Genomic DNA, 13583 nt, shown 5'->3' with positions numbered 1-13583 from the left:
CTAATCACTTTCCCACCTATGTCCTGGAGTTCATGCCCCACCTCAGTCCAGACTTTGATCACCTGATGCTGTAACATGAAATCTGTTTTTTCATTCAATAGCCAGGTTAGTCCTGCAGCTTGTTTGTTCAGTGGTGGCCTCTATGACCTGTGTACCACTATCAACATTGTAAGTGAGGGTACTGCAGTGGAAACTGGCATTCCAATGGTCTATGAATAAACACCCCTTGATTTTTCACATTCAAATCGTTAAGATTTGCAAGGAGCATGTAACTTGGGTGGGTTCATGCTCCAGATGTTTCCCAGGATCATCCCTTTCTGTAAATCTGCTTTATTTACTACATCCAGAAATTATGGGGCCAAATGTGATCTGAGGGATTGGAAGGGATTATGGGTAAGGGAAGGAGCTTGATCTACAGATCCAAAGTCTGAGAAGTGCCCATAGTTGGATCCAAGGTTGGACCTGAAACCCAGTGGTTGAAAGAAAAATACACAACACAGATGCATCGTTATGGTGAGTACATAACTTTTGATCTGATGATGCCTTTTTCATTCTTCCTCAATATATGGGTTATGGATCCAGCCTCTGATCCAACTTTGCCGCATTCTCTGCATACTTTGGATCCACCTCTTGAGCTCCTCCTCCTACATGCAATGCCCTAGTCCATCCACAATAGCTCTGATCTGTTTTACTGTCATCCTGCATGGACATGGATTCTCTGAGTGCTTTGTATAGATTCTTGGATAGCTGTAAGTGTTGGAACTTACTTGTTTGGTCCTTCTGTGAAAGAGATGCTTTTCTGCAGAGAACAAGAAGTCAAGACTATGTCTGCCGTAGGGGCTTGCTTTTCTACCCCTCAACGATCCTTCTTGGGGAATCCGAGGAGGGAGCAAGAAAATGTAGTTGTGTAAATCACTAGGCTCTTTCCAGGATTCACATGTCTGCCTCTCCCTCAGAGGCAGACGAGGGAGTTTGAATGGGAGATGCCATCCTTGTGGCAGAAGAGGCATGCAAAGTCGGGGCTTCCAAGCTTTTCTGGATAGACCCTTTCATTGCCCCTGAATGGCTGCCCGACTGCTTGCCTCTGGAGACATTCAGGGGATGTTTGTCCTTGCACCCAAATTCCCGGGCTGCTTATAACAAAATATTCTTGGGTGCTGAACATAATAGGTTACTTTATACCATTTTTCTAAACACCCTCACCCAAATGAAACTAGCTTCCAGATGTTCCACCCAGTCAGAGAAAAGCTGCAGCTCAAGAAATTCAGAAGCTGTTGGACAAAATAGCCATCCAGGAGGTCTCGCCAGACCAGAGAGAGTTCAAAACTTATTCATGGTTCTTTCTAGTGCCAGAAAAGTTAAGGGACCTGAGACCAGTTTTGGATCTAGGCAATCTGAACCATTACTTGAGGACATCAAAGTTCTAAATGGTCAGGTTCACTCCATTCTACTTTTTTTAAACAAGGACGATTGGATGTGCTTATTTGATCTTAAGGATGCATACCATCATATCAGAATAGACAGACTCCAGTAGACACTTGCACTTTCGGCTGTGACTGTCTGCATCAGTTCAGAGCTCTGCCCTTTGGACTCACTACAGCCCCCATAGTTTTTACCAAGTGAATGGCAGGGGTAGCAGTTTACTTGAGACTGCAAGGATTCTGGGTGTTTCTGTACTTGGATGATTGGCTCCTCATGGTTCCATCCAAGCATCTTCTAGAACAGTCCAGGGACTATTTGCTCCAAGTTTGCCAGTGTCTAGGCATTACAGTTGACATTTCCAAATCAAAGCTACCACCAGTATAGAGCCTGGAGTTCATTGGTACTCATTTAAACACAGTACGTTAGATTGCTTTTCTATCCCCACATTTTGTGGCCACAGTCGAATCCCAGGTTCAATAAATACTTTCACCCTGCTGCTTCAGCCATACTGGATGTTCATCGTGCATACAGCTGAAGTCATAACAGATGGGTTCTCCTGCCGTCGGGCGGGTCCTCAGTCGGCCGAATTCCAAAGTCTAGGTCCGGCGTCGGTTGTTGTCGCTTCTTCCCTGACGTCAGTGCGACAGGGGTATAAAGGAACCAGCCAACGCCATTTTCTTCAGTCTTTCTTGCCGCACGGTGCCCGAAGCAGAAGCAGTTCGCAAGTGCCGGTCGGCCAGCTCCTGAAATTACGAAAATTTTGAAACCGAAGTCTTCTTGAAAGCTAAGTACCCGTTGGAAACTTTTCTTGCCTCAGACCGATGTCAGACAAAGTTAATAATTGTATTTCATGTGGGAAGCAAATACTGCATAAGGATTTCCATTCCCTCTGTATACCTTGTTTAGGCCCAGACCACGACGTCTCGGTCTGTCGATTTTGTGCTACATTCAACAAACGCACCATTAAGCGTCGGGCAGAGTTCGCCCAGCATTATTTTGGAAAAACATTTAACTATATTATGTCGTCGGATACTCTGACTACAGTTTTGTCTAAAAAACGCAAAGATAAGGACCGACACACGAGGTCCGCAACCTCTACCGACACCACGCCAAAGCAGACTACACGTGGTCCGGTTTTCAGCGAGGTGCCTACGCAGCCCCTGACTACCGACGACGCTTCATTGGCGGTGTCTCCTGTGCCCGAGGTCACAGGCTCCTCGGCCCACACCCCAACTACAGATACCGAAGCCACTCTTGGCGTAACCTCAAAATGTGGACAGGTCTACCTCCACTCAAGGTGTCTTCAGACCTTCCTCTTCTTTTTCCATCAAGGCTTTCACTAAGTCTAAAGCAGCCATGCATTCTAAGAGAAGCTACACAGGGCCCATCTCCAGGCCCCATGCCTAAAAAGCAGATGCTTAAAATGGCTGAGGATTTAATTACTCTTATCAGGGGTTCTCAACCCCCACCGGACAAAAGGCCCAGAGTGGAGGAAGAATCCCCCTCCTCTGATCAGGGCTCCATTATTTCAGAGCACTCTGATGATCAGGAGCATTCTTACTCCCCTTTTGAAGACTCTGATGCAGAGGAGTCCATTCCTTCTGTATCCCCCCCAGAGGATTACTCATTTGGGGAAACTTTGCATACCTTAAGGGAACACTTCCACTGGGAAGGCCAAGATTATTCAGATTCCAAGAAAAGGCTTAGGGAATTTCTCTTGCTACCTCAGCACAGGCCTCTGGCTATACCTCCTGTCTTGGACATGCTAGATGTTTACTCGGAGGCCTGCCTTAACCTGGATTCTCTGCCTCCAGCCCCAGTCAAGCCTGACAGGTACTACAGGGTTCCTGACTCACACCAATTTCTATACAAAAGCCATGCTGCTGACCCAGAAACAATCTCACAGGGCCCCAAGGGAATTAAGGCCTCCACTGCTAAAAATCCATTACCTTCCGAGAGAGATTCCAGATCCTTAGGTGGGGAAAAAAGGTATATACCTCGGCTACCTTAACCATGAGGGCTTTAAACTGTCAGTTCCATATGCTAAAATACCAACAGTTGTTGTTATCACAATTGAAAAGTAAAATGTCACAACCTGAACAACCAGACTTGAAGGAGTTGCAGGATTTTATGCATAGTGCAGAACAAGTGGGTAAGCATACCTTACAATGTGGTTTTGATGCTCTAGAGGCCTCATGTAGAGCTGCTGTGTTACAGGATCAGTCATACGTAGACATGCCTGGCTCAAGGAACAAACCTTGCCTGATCATGTCAAAGCTAAATTACTAGATGCCCCTCTACAAAAGGATGTATTATTTGGTGCTAATGCTGAAGGAGGTATTAAGGAAAATGGAGGAAAAGGCTAAATCAATGCAAACTGTGAAAGATTTTCTACAGGTACAAACCCCCACGTTTCAGTAGAAATTGGCCTTCCAAAAATTGGTCCTTTCCAGCCACGGACAGACCCCAAAGAGGTAGATAGACGCCCGAGGGGCAGGGGACAATCCCAAGGATCGTTTAGAGGCAGACAATGGCAAGCTCCTACACAAAGAGGTGGTGAGGATAACTCGCAATCATTCAGAAAGCAAGCCCAATGACTTTCCCCTTTTGCATGCCAAGCAACACTCAAATGGCAGCCCCCTTAGGGGGAAAACTGGCATTATTTTCAAAAATTGGCATATTGTCACAAAAGACAAATGGATCCTGGACATTATAAACGGAGGCTACAGATTCCATTTTCACACCCTTCCAAAAATGAGAGGCATGCCAAACCTGCCACACAATCAAAGAGCAGAGGCACAAAGGCAAATTACAGATCTCATAAACATGAAAGCTATTCAAGAGGTATCTACGCACGAACAAGGTCAAGGTTTTTATTCCAGACTATTCCTGGTACCAAGGAAGGGAAAAGATTGGAGACCTATTTTGGACCTATACATCCTGAACACATTTCTACTCGTACCAAAATTCAAGATGCTCACTCTGCAGCAGCTTCTTCCCATGCTGGGCAAGGAGTCTTGGCTGGTAACATTGGGGGTCCAATCAGACAAAATTGCAGAAGATACCTCAGATTTCTTGCAGGTTCAATCCATTATCAATTCTCTGCATTGCCCTTTGGCTTATCTACTGCGCCCAGAGTATTCACGAAATGCCTGGCCTCGGTAATTGCCTACTGCAGACTTCAAGGGATACAAATATACCCCTATTTGGACGACTGCCTGATCCAAGCGGACAGCAAGCACATTCTTCTGAAACATCTGGCTTATGTAATAATGTTGTTGAACTCTCTGGGATACACAGTCAACAAAAAGAAATCAAGACTAATATCCTCTCGGAAGATATTTTTCCTGGATGCCAACTTGGACACAAACACCCAGATGGCCTACCTCACGCCAGAGAAGCAGGGGCAACTAACTCAATACTTCAGAACACTAGCAAATTGCACCAGGCTGACTGCAAGGAAAATCCTGCAGGCTCTGGGATTCATGGCATCTTACTAATCCCATGTGCAAAGCTGCATATGAGGAAACTTCAATGGTACCTGAAAAACCTATGGTCTCAACACAGCCACAGTTTGGAAACAATAATACCACTAATTCCATGTCTGCAAAAGGAATTTCTGTGGTGGGCTCAAGCATGCCAAACAAACACAGGTCTTCCATTCAGCAAGCCTCAAGCAAATCAAGTCATCACAACAGACGCCTCGGACTACGCCTGGGGGGCGCACATGACAGATCGGTGCATTCAGGGCAAATGGTCCCAAAAAGAAAAGCACCTTCACATCAATCAAAAGGAAATGCTAGCAGTAATAAATGCTATTATAGCTTTCAAAGACCTTCTGCAACCAGGTCAACTATTGATAAGAACGGACAACACCACAGTTATGTGGTACATAAACAAACAGGGAGGAACACATTCATACCCGTTATGCAGACTGGCCATGTCACTTTGGAACATGGCCATGGACTTACAAATCGAACTACAAGCACAGTACTTGCCAGGCAAGGAAAACACGCTGGCAGACAACCTAAGCAGAAATATGACAGATCCACATGAATGGAAGTTGCATCCAAAAGTTTTTACAGAAATAATCCAAGCATGGGGAAGGCCAGACATAGATCTCTTTGCCTCCCACAAAAATCACCAATTGACAGAATTCTGCTCAAGGATTTTCCATCCAAAGGCCTGGAGAGTGGACGCTGTCTTTCAGTTGGACATCAATGACAGTTTATGCCTTCCCACCTCTTCCTCTGCTGCCCAAAGTTCTATTGAAAACCAGAGCAGACAGACCAAAGATGATTCTCATTGCTCCAGACTGGCCAATACAACACTGGTACCCACTCCTGAGGAGCCTGATGCATTCTCCACCATGGACCCTGCCTCTAATGCCTCTTCTCCTGACTCAGCACAGCTTCAAAACTCTTCACAGCCAGCTAAAAACACTCAATCTAGCCGCATGGAAGATTTCTTAGCATCACAACAGACCCTACTCTCCAAGGAGGTGCATGATGTCATTTTGGAGGCCAGGAGGCCGTCAACTAGAAAAGCTTACTCTGCAAAATGGAAACGGTTTTGTGTCTGGAATGAGAGAAAGGGCCAGGATCCTGGAAAACTGAATTTACCTCAAATACTACAGTATCTAGCTGAGCTGCTAAGCAGTGGACTTTCATTCTCCTCCATCAAAATCCATGCCTCAGCCATTTCCGCAGATTACAACACTGATCCACCCTTATTCTCTCACCCTCTCTTAAGACAGTTCCTCAGAGGGGCTAAGAATCTAAGACCCCCAAGGAAACAACCAATACCTGCTTGGGATCTCAATTTCATTGTGGAAAAACTGACCTTGCCTCCCTTTGAGCCAGCTGCCTCATCAGATTTGCAATATTTGTCCTGGAAAACCGCTTTCCTTCTGGCTATTACCTCAGCTCGTAGAGTTTCAGAACTACAAGCTCTCATGGCTGTGCAGCCTTTTATCTTCCATCAGGACAGAGTTTCCTTATGAACCAACCCGTCCTTTATGCCTAAAGTGGTATCCAGGGTAGCTTTGAATCAGGCCATACATTTACCTACCTTTTATCCTAATCCTCAAAACAAAGGGGAGAGATTACTACATTCCTTGGACATCCACAGACAACTGCGTTATTTGGACAGAACAAAGCCTTTTAGAAAATCAGAACCACTCTTTGTGTCCTATGCTGTAGGAGCTCAAGGGAAGCCAATTTCAAAACAGACAATCTCAAAATGGATAGCCCACTGCATACGCTTTTGCTATTCCTTTCATGGCAAAACTGTACCTACAGGCATCAGATCTCACTCCACCAGGGCCACAGCTACCTCTGCAGCTTTCCTCAGAGGAGTTCCTACCAAAGATATTTTGGAAGCAGCCACTTGGAGTTCTGTGCATACCTTCTCCAAGCACTACAACCTACCATTATACTCCAAAACTAGAGCAGGCTTTGCCACTGCAGTCTTGCAGGGCATCCTGGCTCCTCCTAGTTCCACCTAGTGCCTACCACCCCTTTCTTAGCTTTGGGATTCTACCCATCTGTTTCTACCCATCTGTTATGACTGCAGCTGTATGCACGATGAACATAGTACAGTTTTGTACCTACCATAAATGTAGATGTTTGAGTGCTAATACAGCTGCAGTCCAGGTTTCCCTCCTTCCTTCCCCTCTTGGGACAGGCCTGTTGGCTAACACCTCCTCATACAACCTGATTGGGGTATTCATTTATGGTGTATTTGCTTGCAACTACTGTATTTTGATTATATTGTATTGTTTTATTACACAAATTTATGTATTGCCTTCCTTCTGGGGGCACCTGACATCTGGGGCAAGAAAAACTGAAGAAAATGGCGTCGGCTGGTTCCTTTATACCCCTGTCGCACTGACGTCAGGGAAGAAGCGACAACCGACGCCAGACCTAGACTTTGGAATTCGGCCGACCGAGGACCCGCCTGACGGCAGGAGAACCCATCTGTTATGACTGCAGCTGTATTAGCACTCGGAACATCTACATTTATGGTAGGTACAAAACTGTACTTTCTACAGGCTCTAGGTTCCATGTCAGCATCTGTAGTATTAGTCCTTTTAGTATGCTACTATATGCATGTTCTCCATTTGGACTCGTCCAGTAGTCTATTCTTCTTCAATCTCTTTCCTACCCAGTCAGACTTGCTCATGTATGCAGAAACCGTCTTCAGTGGTGGAACCAGTTGGACGATGCTCTGACAGGTCGTCCCTTTGCTCAGTCTCCCTCAGTAGCCATAGTGACCATGGATGCCTCCGAAATGGGGTGGGCATTTCTTAGGAAGGACTGTCCAAGGCATGTGCCCCCCCAAGAGACCAGTTCGCATGTCATGTCATAGAAATGAGAGTAGTCCTAGTGTTGCAGGCCTTTCAAGATTTTCTCTCTCCTGGGGACCATAGCGATTCAAATGGACAACATCTCTGAGGTCTGTTGTATCAAGAAGCAAGGGAGAACTCTAATTTACCCCCTCTGTTGAGAAGCTATGTGTGTGTGGCAGTGGGCACTCTCCACCTTTTCTAGTACCAGTGCACATTCTGGGGAAATCCAATGTGCTAGAGGACAAGCTCAGAAATTCCATTGTGATGCCTCACGAGTGGTGTCTCAGTCAGTAGCAGAAAAAAATTTCCGTCATTGGGGCTAACCTTGCTGAAGTATTTGCTTTCCCCCACAACAAGATTGCCACTGATTTGAAGGACAACCACAAAGCATTCTATAGCTTTGTCACAAATCTCAATGGCAATACCCAGATCTGCTCTGAGTTACAGCACAATGGCACAAAAATTACAGAACCAACTGATATTGCCAACATCCTGGCGGATAGGTTCAAGGGCCCATATCTATACAGGAAGAATGCAGTGTCCCTGTAATCACAACTTCACAGGTGAAAGCAGCACACTCTCTAAAGCCAAAAACGCAGCATCCATGGGACTGGACAACATCCCAGGCTGCATTTTACACTAACTTCAGAACGAACTGGCTCCCCACCTAAGCACCATGTTCAATCATAGCCTCACATCAGGCTTTGTGCCCACTGAATGGCGCACAGCAACAGTTAATCCCACTCCACAAAGGGGGAGCCACCACTGATCATGGGAACTATCGCCCTATTAGCCTGACGAGCCTGGTCTGCAAGGCCATGGAACGTATCATCATGGAATTCATAAACAAAGACATTGGTAACCTCCAAACTCTGGACCAACCCAGTTCGGGTTTGTGAAAGGCAGATCATGCCTCCTGAACCTGGTCGACCTCTTTGAGGCAGTCACCAAAGTCGTAAACTAGGTTAAGGTGGTTCACACAGCCTATCTTGACCTCGCCAAGGCTTTCGACACCATCCCCCATTCTGGAATTATAGCTAAACTTACTAAACTAGGTATAAATCCCTATGTCACAAGATGGGTTGCCAACTGGCTCACTGACAGGAACCCACACTGTAGAAGTTGCAGACTCCAAATCTGACTTCAAACCATTGACAAGTGGAGTACCACAGGGATCAGTCCTGGGACCTCTCCTGTTAGCCTGTACTTCAGAGAAGTAGATACCAAACACAGAAGGCCTCTGGCTAGCGAAGTTTGCAGATGACTGCAAACTAGGAGCTATAGTAGAGTCCCCAAATGATGTGGACATCCTACAAAATGGCCTTACTTGAGACGGATGCCTGGTGTCAGAGCCATGGCCTCAAGCTCAGTGCCAAAAAGTGCATTGTTATCCTCTTTGGTAAAAACTCTGTACCCACGAACTACCACATAGGCGGCAGTCTCAACACCGAATGTGTGATGAGACCTTGGGACCCAGGTGGACAGTAGTCTCTCCTTTGATAAACAGATTGCCACAGTAGTCGGGAAATCCTTCTACATGGTCCACCTCCTCACAATAGGGTTCTCATCCAGGAAAAAAGGTGTCATTGTTCCCCTCTACTTGACACCCATTATAGAGTATAGCGCCCTTTTTGGAATGTAGCTCACAAGACATCTGCAGCAACTGGAAAGGCCACAGAAGTACCTCAAAAAGAGGATTACTGGCCTCAAACAGATGCCCTACACTGATTGTCTCAAAAAAAACTCCAGCTTTACTGTGTAGCATATCGCCTACTCTGAGGTGATCTCTGCCTAACATATAAAGCTATGTCAAACCCAGAGCTGTTGGACATGCTACACCTAAAGAAATCCCAGTCCGTCCGAGCTACATGCTCTAGGGACCTAAACCTTGCCACCACAATAAACAGGACTTGCTGGAGGGATAGATTCCTGTCCCAGAGACTTCCCATACTCTGGAACAAGCTGCCAATCTATGTCAAGCACAGTTCCTCATCAACACTCTTCAAGAAAAATCTTGAGTGGATGGGAAATGGGAAATGCACCCCGGGGATCACTTCTATGGCTCTGTTCGACAGGGGCACAGATTAAGTTTCTTGGGTTGGCGTAAGCCAGGGAACTTGGTTGGCTAGGCTTACTTAAGCCCTTGGGCCGATAGCCTAGTACCTACCTATGAACAGCAAATGCAGCAGGTACTTTGCCCTCATCCTCCCTCAGGGGGAATCACCGAGAGATGCTGTAGTGCACGCTTGCTCTCCAGTCATATTTGTCCCCAGTACTTCTGATTCCAAAACACTTGCAGATAGCCAGCTGGTTGAAGAGCTCTGTTATCTTCATTGTCCCCTTCTGGGCTTGCCAGGTCTGGTTCACCTTCCATTAGTCTCATCTTTGTTATCCTCCTTGTATACTGGACGTCAGTCCACACCTTCTGTCACATTCCTGTGGGATAAAACATCCCAGTATTCCTGACCTCTTGACTAACCGCATGGTTTCCCCAGTTCCATTAATAGCTAGACAGCCCAGGCACTGTGATGTACTCTTGTCCTCACAGATTCCACTAAAAATTTGCAAGAGCAAGTAGAAAATATTTTCAGTTTGTACCTTGAAAAGTGACATTTGATCCTTTTACTGCCCCTATTTATTCTATATTGGAGTTTAGGACCTTTTTTTTAGCGCAAGAAATTAAAGTTTTTCCACAGTCAAAGTACAGTTAGTAGCCATATCAAATGTTCACTCCGTTAAGAGCCCCAGAGAAAGATCTGGCACCTCCGTGGGATTTAAAAGTAACAGTAGTACTTCAAGGCTTAACTCAACAACCTTTTGAACCTTCAGCAAAAATGGACTTAAAATTCCTGTCTTGGAAAACTGCCTTTTTAGTTGCTATTACCTGTGCTAAAAGGATTTCCAAACTCCAGGCTTTCTTCGTCAAAAGCCCCATACGTTCTTTTTCATAAAGACAAGAGTTACCTTACAAACCAATCCTTCTTTCCTACCAAAAGTGGCTTCTGAATCAAATGTAAATCAAGCCATTCACAGTCTTTCCAAAATTTTTGAACAAGGAAGAATACAAGCTACATTTTTCTATGGGTAACAGATTGCGTTTCCTGAATATATTCTCAGCGAGGCCTCTCCTTACCAAAACCACTTAAGGCCCACTCAACTAGATCCATGGCCACCTCATCTGCCTTCTGGTCTAGAGCTTCCATTGATATTTTTGTAGCAGCCACCTGGTTTAATGCTCATACCTTCATTACTCATTACAAATTGGACATAGTTTCCAGAAGCAGAGCTGATTTTCGGTTCAGCAGTTCTATGGAGTATCCATCAGTGCAGCCACCCAAGATTTCTGTAGCTGGGGACCCTGTTCCATACATTGAGGAAGAATGAAAAGGACAGCATCAGATATTAAAGTTATGTACTCCACCATAACTAGGCATCTGTGATGTTCTTCATCTCACATTGCTGCAGTCCTTACTTATGGGTAGTCCGCTGTCCTCGGTCGGCCTGAATACCAAAGTATTAGGCTGACGTCGGTCATGGCACTCAGAACTGACATCAGAGCGTCAGGGTATAAAAGCATGACCCATATCCTCAGTCTTTTGCCGATGGTCCGTGCAAGAAGCAGTTGCAGGTGCTGCTGGGGTTCTTGAAATTTTTCTGTCTGAGTTTCCCGAAAAAAACCAAGTTATTGGTAAGTACCGGGGAATATTTTTTTTTTTTCCTTGCCTCATTAATTCGGATGTCAGAAAAAGTGAATAATTGTATTTTTGCATTCCTTGTTTGGGACCGGACCACGGAGTCGGGTGTCGGTCGGGTTTTTGTGGTTAGTTTAACTATAAAAAAAAAAGAAGGTTAGATTGTGCTAGGTTAGTCTTTTTGGTAAGGTATAATAATATATGCCCGGATCCTCCCTCGCCGCCCGTAGAAAAGCTTAAAGACAAATCCTTGAAACCTAGACAGGTTGATAGTTTCTGTTGAGTCTCAGGGGAAAATTTGATTTTGCAGGATGTGGCCTCCCAGGAGTCAGGTCAGGCTGAAGGGGCTTCTCAAGTTACTGTTCTCCAAGGGCAGGTCTGTTTTGCCTTCCTCTGGTGTCCCTCCAGGTACTTCTGGGTCTGTGCCTAAAAGCACATGCTTAAAATGGCAGAAGATTTGATTACTTTAATTAGAGGTTATATGCCCCTCCTGATAAGAGGCCCAGGGTGGAGCCAGAGTTGGAAAGTTTGGATCAGGCCTCTGATGACTCAGAGTCTTCTGCTGAAGATATTCTAGATTTTCCTCCTCTTCTCCTCCAGAGGATTTTTCATTTTCAGAAACTTTGCATTCCATGAGGGAGCATTTTAAGTGGGAAGGACAGGATTTCTCTGATTCAAGGAAGAGGCTTAGGAATTCTTGTTTTACCACAGCATAGACCCTTGGCTATTCCTCCTGTTTTGGATGTTGTTCAAGATGTTTTCTCGGAGGCTTCCCTTAATCCAGATTCTTTGCCTCCTGCGCCAGTTAAACCGGACAGATATTGCAGGGTGCCTGAGGCTCCTAAATATCTGTATAAGAGTCGACCCAGAAACTATTAGTCAGGGGCCTAAGGGTGTTAGAGCCTCTGTTGTAAAGAATCCAGTTCCTCTAGATAAGGAAGCTAGAGCTTTGGATAGATGGGGTAAGAAGGTGTATACCTCTTCTACTTTAGCAATGAGGGCTTTAAATTGCCAGTTTCATATGTTGAAGTGTCAGAATTTCCTCCTTTCTCAGCTAAAATCTAAAGTGGATGCTTTGGCAGTGCAGGATTTAGTACATGTCTCTGAACAGGTGGGTAAGCATTCTTTGCAGTGTGGTTTTGATGCTGTGCAGGCCTCTTCTAGGGTGGCTGCCACTGGTTCAGTTCTTCATATGCACGCCTGGCTTAAGGATCAGAATTTGTCCGAGCATGTTAAAACTAGAATTCTGGATGCCCCTTTACAGTTTGAAGTTTTGTTTGGTCCCCCTGTGGAGTCGGTTTTGAAGAAAATGGAAGACAAGGCTAAGTCTATGCAGACTGTTAAGGATTTTTTGCAGGTGCAACCTCCAAAGTTTAGTAGAAATTGGCCTACTAAGGGGTGGACCTACCCTTCTTCTGATTCTCACTCTAGGGGTAGATCCAGAGCTCACAGTACTTTCAGGCCTAGAACTTGGACTTCGCCTGCACAATCTGCAGGTGAGGGCAGGGGCCAGTCCAACAGGCCCAATGAATTTTCAGCTGCCAGATTCTTCTTACCTGGCAGCTCCTTTGGGAGGAAAGTTAGCACTCTTCAAGCAAAACTGGCTGTTAGTCACCCAGGACAAATGGGTATTGGACATTATAAACCGAGGCTACAAGTTTTATTTCCATACATTGCCTCCTTTCAAAGGCATGCGGATAGAGGCTCACAAGCAGATTTCTTTACTTCTTCAAATGGGAGCTATTCAGCCAGTTCCTCTGTCAGAAGTGGGACTAGGATTTTATTCTCGCCTGTTTCTAGTACCAAAGAAAGGGAACACGTGGAGACCAATTTTGGATTTATCTATCCTCAACACTTATCTGGACATTCCAAAGTTCAAAATGCTGACGTTACAGCAGCTTTTACCTCTGTTGGGAAAAGATCACTAGATGGTAACTCTGGATCTCAGAGGCTTATCTTCATGTTCCTCTCAGGCCTAGTTGCAGGAGGTACCTGCGTTTGGAAATTTACATTATCAGTTCTCTGCATAGAGTGTTCACAAAGGTTCTGGCTCCAGTGATAGCCTTTTTCAGGTTAAGAGAAATACAGATTTATCCTTATTTGGACGATTGCCTGCTTAT

The 13583-nt window shown here is 45.3% G+C and overlaps 1 protein-coding gene across 7 annotated transcripts in view; it reads left to right on the top strand.

The window, feature by feature from the left end:
* The window catches only part of FGFR1 (fibroblast growth factor receptor 1), a 566249-nt gene that overhangs the window by 100714 nt on the left and 451952 nt on the right, over window positions 1-13583 (top strand). The window lies entirely within an intron of this gene.

Source organism: Protopterus annectens, chromosome 9.part0 (assembly GCF_019279795.1).
Source record: "Protopterus annectens isolate FY-2018-M chromosome 9.part0, PAN1.0, whole genome shotgun sequence".
Classification (NCBI taxonomy): Eukaryota; Metazoa; Chordata; order Ceratodontiformes; family Protopteridae; genus Protopterus; species Protopterus annectens.
The sequence above is the reverse complement of the archived record's forward strand: the minus strand, read 5'-3'. Positions and strand labels throughout refer to the sequence as shown.